We start from the raw sequence: 5,424 nt of genomic DNA on the forward strand, positions 1-5,424 counted from the left end.
AAAAAAAAAATTTACATTAATTGTATACCCTTAATTTTGACACCCAACAAATATATTCTTATACAACAATAAATATAATCATATCACTTAAAAATCTTAAAAAATAGATTACATTAATACCCTCACTCATATAATATTTATCTTTATTTCAAAATACAACATTTTTTTTCTATCATCATCTCACCAGCGCCGCCACTACCACCATTAGCACCACCATATATCCACCACCACCACCACCACCTACCAACCGTCACCACCACCACCGAAATGCCACCACGGCCGCCGCCGCCACCACCGCACCGCCATCGCTGCCACCGCCACCGCTGACGGTATCAACAACCGAAGTTGATACCTAAATGTGGTGTCAACTACCAAAGTTGATACAAAAATTAAAAATTCTAAAAATCTTCGGATTATGTATGGTGTCGACAACCAGAGTTGATTCCGAAACATGGAGTCAACAGCCAAAGTTGGTCCCAAAATATGGTGTCAAAAACCAAAGTTGGTCCCAAATATTGATGTGCTAAAATTAGTGAACCTGGCGTGAATCAAACACGCATCTTCTGACATGGAGTCAGTGTGCTACCATTATACCATAAGTTCGTCCAATATAACTGCTTCAATGTTTTTGCAGTTCAAATCCATACTATTCAAGCAAATGAGATTGTTGAATCAAGAAATACAAGGTTACTCACAGAATAATACAAGTACAGGCACTACGATGATATGAGAGCTAATATTAGTCACCTGCTTATTGAGATTTTATGTTTCCTCTCCGGACTAGTCTTTGTCCAATGTTTTACCAATAGATTCTGACAGGGTCTTAATCTGCAACCACAAAAACGATGAATTACAAAATAATTAAAACAAAAGTAATGAGATGTTCAACGTCATTTTCCTAAACCATAAGCATATCCTATAGTATAATAAGTTGACATTAAACTTTAAACCACAGAGAGGAGGGGAAAAACAAGCATGACCACAACAAAAGACGATGAACATACATAAAAATTAACAAGCCAGTAATAGGAACCCCTTGTCCTATTTGAAGACAAGTCACGGCCATGTCTAGTGTTCACCCTAGTTAGCAATTCGGGATTCGGCAAACGTACGGAACGGCAAACGTACGAGTATTATACGGTTTTGTAAAATCCAAATTCGGTCCAAAATTCGGTCAACGGGACGTGATTCGTCATTAATTCGGAACGGCATACGTACGTGTATAATTCGATTTGTAAATGTGAGTTCGGCTCTGAAAATTCGGTATCTATATATAACAAATAGTTTGTATTTATAAAGTCATAGACCAATTTTTATGCATGTGTGAGTTATTTAAGGAAAAAATAAACTCAATATGATGATATTAATATTATATACAACATTGGTTATCCAAGAGGACGTCGTATGGTGGTTTAGATGCTTGGTTAGTGAGTTTGAGATCTCTCTCACCTTCACCTTCAAATTTGTTCAGTCGTTTTTGTTTCATAAAAATTACAACACGTCTAATATTCGGTCGTGTATGCTCGGGAGGCAGTAAAGCCCAAAAAATGGAGTCTTTGAAAAGTAAAAGCTAAAGAATTTATGGCGAATTAAGCGGACGTATCATTCGGGATACGTAAAATTCGTGAACGATTCGCGAATAATCCGGGAATGCCACATAATACGCGACTTGGGTTCGGAGTTGCAAACGTACGCGAATAAGACGGTAAAATTCGTGATACGAAAAAATTCGCGAATAATTCGCGAACTTACTAACTAGGGTGTTCACCCCAAGCTACTACAACCCACCAGCTCCCTATCTCCAGTACCTAATCCATACTAATACGAAAAAACTCCACCATATCCAGTACCTGCTCCTTACTGCTTACAACTATCACCACCAGTCCTTATACCCTTCATATTACCAGTTCCATTGAAGTCCACAGTACCCGCCACAAATCACCAACACTCCCCTAATATCACCTCCACCAATACATCATCCACCACCACCACCACCACATTCACCACCACCACATTCACCACCACATGTGTTCACCACCACCACATGTGTTGCAACATCCACCACCACTGCAATAACTACCCCCATCTCAAGTATGACATGCTTTACCATCACCATTGATGTAAACAAAGATCAACCATCACCACAACAAAAATGTACCATGAGCATCCACTAACATCACATCTGCAGCAATAAACAACCTAATATGACTTGGGTTCAAATTACTTTCCAACACCAACAATTAAACGCAAACAAATAAACACCACAACCAACAACCAACAACAACAACAATGTTAAATTGCTTCCCAACACCAATATCAACAGTTACATCCAATAAAGTCAACAAATCAATGAACATTGAAACTAAATCAACATACAAAATCAAATCCTTCAACCATTCCACCACCGCCATAAAAATCAAGTAAAAAACCTTGTTAATTTACATTTCTATGAGTCAATACTGATAAAAAAATGAATTGAAGAAGGAAATGATAATTTACCCGAATCAATTATCGATCGCAAGAAGAATGAAATCCAAACTTACGTTTGAAATGGGAATCATGTACAATTTAGTAGAAAATCAAAATGAACCTGATGCTTGAAATTAGGTTTTGGAGATTGATTTTGCGTTGGTTCATCACTAGGGTTACGATTTCTAGTTGAATCGGGTGAAAATCGATCTAAAATCGATTGTTTTGGAAGTGGTGGTGGTGTCGCTGCTGGTGTATTTGGTAGTAGCATAAGAGGTGGCGCTGGAACTGGTTTGTTTATTTCACTGTTCATGGTGATAGAGATGGAGATGATAGTGGAGGAGATGGAAATGGTGGCGACGGAGTTGGTGGCGGCGCGAAGGTGATTGTAATGTCGAAAGATGAGTTTACAGAAGAGATTATTTCTTTTCAGTTTTGAGATCTGAAGTTAAAAAGGTCTGATAACATTAGTAAGATGACGGGGGTATTAATGGGATTACGATAGAAATTGGCTTCCGTGTTTTTGGCTAGGGGTATTAATATGAAGGCTATTATTGGAACGTCACATCCCATTAGATGGACGTCATCTAATAGGATAAAAATGGGTCACCCATAAGTAATATCAAAAACTTCTTATCTCAAATAATTTTGTAATGACTAAGCAATCCTTATTTAGTTAATTTTAATTTAATTTAATTAGATAAAAATTAAATTAATGAATTTTGTTGTATACTTGGTGAATTCTGGGATAAAGTTTTTGTGGGAAGAAAAACTGGCCGTAAAATAAACTTATATGGTTGGAAATAATCCAAATCTAGACGTAAAATCACTTCTACGGTTGGAAATATTCCAAACCTGGACGTAAAATCACTTCTACGGTTGGAATTAAAAGGAACCTGGACGTAAAATGAACTTCTACGGTTGGAACTAATTCAAACCTGGGCAAATAAAATTCTATGGTTGGAATTAATCCAAACCTTGACGTAAAATCACTTCTACGGTTGAAAATAATCCAAACCTGGACGTAAAATCACTTCTACGGTTGGAATTAAAAGAAAACTGGACGTAAAGTCGGATTCTACGGTTGGAATTAAAAGAAACCTGGACGTAAAATGAGCTTCTACGGTTGGAACTAATCCAAACCTGGACGTAAAATTACATGCAAATAAAAATTTACGGTTGGAATTAATCCAAACCTGGACGTAAAATCACTTCTAGTTAAAGGGTAATCTAGATATTTTGTATATGTGTTAGGATATCCCATAACCACTTTTTTGGACATTAAGAATCCAAATAAAGCCCCTCTATTAAAGTGTGACGCCCCAATAATAGCCTTTATTAATATAGTGGTCAGGGGTATATATGAAGGCTCGTAGATAGCAGGGATATTTATCTCATTTCCATAAAAAAAGACTATCTTAAAGGCCAAAAATTATTTTTTGATTATAATTGTTGGCTAACATTGAACATCGATAAGCCTAAGATAAGGAACAAACATAGCCCTTTATGTCTTAAAACAAATATCTAACTCTTATCTCTTTTTTGGAAATATTTTTTTGAAGATGAGTTTATTAACTTGGTGGTGAAAGCTATGTACAAGTCAAACTTGGATTTTGCAACTACTGTTAGATCTTTTACATGCAAAAATCTTTGGATTTTTCTCGGTGGTCAATCGGGCAGCATGCTACATAGGTTATTGCAGGTCGATCCCCGTTTTATTAAATATCAATTAATTCACGTTGTTAAGAAGTAGAACATTAAGAAATCAATCCCCATCTTACTGAAAAAAAAGAGATAAAGTATAAGGAAAGTACATTACTGTTCATTTTGTTATTAAATAAGAGATAAAATATAACGAAAAAAGAAGAGATAATTTTATTCACGTATGTGTAATCACATAATTTTAAGCCCCTGTTTATAGAGATAGAATACTTAGCACTCAAATATATGGAAACCCATATCTTAGATACATGAACATCTTATTTAGTTAATAAACATAAGTTTATAACACTATTCCTGACGACCATGAAGACCACTGTGCCTAGGTCATTACGATGTATTAGAAAACCTCAAAAAAGAAAAACCTGAAATTACGTAAGCATACAAAGACTTGAAATAGTGTTTGACACGTAAATGTTGTCACGTAAACCTTTGACAAGGAAAGCCCATTGGGAAATATCTTGACGAAGGAAAAAAAAAATACAACACAATAAGTTTAGTAAGTGCGTTTTTTGATGATGACGCTCCCTCTGATGAGTACTTCAATCAAATCTTGGCTTTCAAATCTTTGAATTGAGACTTTCTGATTTTGATGAACAAATTTCTTGAGTGCTGGAGATAGCAATGATTTCGTGAAAAAGTCTGCTAGTTGATGTAGTCTTCTCTAGTATTTCACAAGCAATATTGTCTTCGAATAATAGTGTTCCGAGTCTTCGTGCTTCTTTAAACACGTTGAGGAACTGCTAGTGGATTGCTAACTTCTCGAAGATGATTTGCAAAAGTATTTGGTGTAGTTTTTTCAACAAAGTGCCAAGATGCGAATACAGTACCTTACGTGAATAAAAACCGTATTTGTGATCAAACCTTTGTCGTTCAGAAGGACATATAAATTCCAAAAATATGTTTATGTTGATTTGGTCTAGTCAAATTTGGGCATCCACAAAATAATCGAATTTATACAATCTCGGACAATCACAAGGTTGAATAAATTTCCTCACTAAAACCTTTCCAATAAAACTCAATGGGAAAAGAATTTGACGAAGGAAAAAAAGCAAAATATCTACATTTTGAATGAAACTTCAATGTCAGTGAGATGTTGCCTCGGTAAAACCTTGTCAAGAAAACCACATGGGACAAAACCTGGAAGAAAAAAAACGAGAGTAACTTTTGACGTATTTATGGATGCTAACTTAACTATATGAGTAGTACACAAAACAAGCATCAAAACAGAATGTA

At 35.7% G+C, this 5,424-nt stretch overlaps 1 long non-coding RNA gene across 1 annotated transcript; it reads right to left on the minus strand.

Annotated features, from left to right (window-relative positions):
• On the minus strand, window positions 1-2,955 carry LOC113330017. Its single transcript, XR_003350075.1, has 2 exons — window positions 2,500-2,955; window positions 1-828 (listed from the first exon to the last, which is right to left on the minus strand). It is a non-coding gene; the product is annotated as an uncharacterized LOC113330017 (long non-coding RNA).
• Between the last annotated feature and the right edge of the window lie 2,469 nt (window positions 2,956-5,424).

The sequence above is a fragment of the Papaver somniferum genome, chromosome 1 (genome assembly GCF_003573695.1).
Source record: "Papaver somniferum cultivar HN1 chromosome 1, ASM357369v1, whole genome shotgun sequence".
NCBI classification, from domain to species: domain Eukaryota; kingdom Viridiplantae; phylum Streptophyta; class Magnoliopsida; order Ranunculales; family Papaveraceae; genus Papaver; species Papaver somniferum.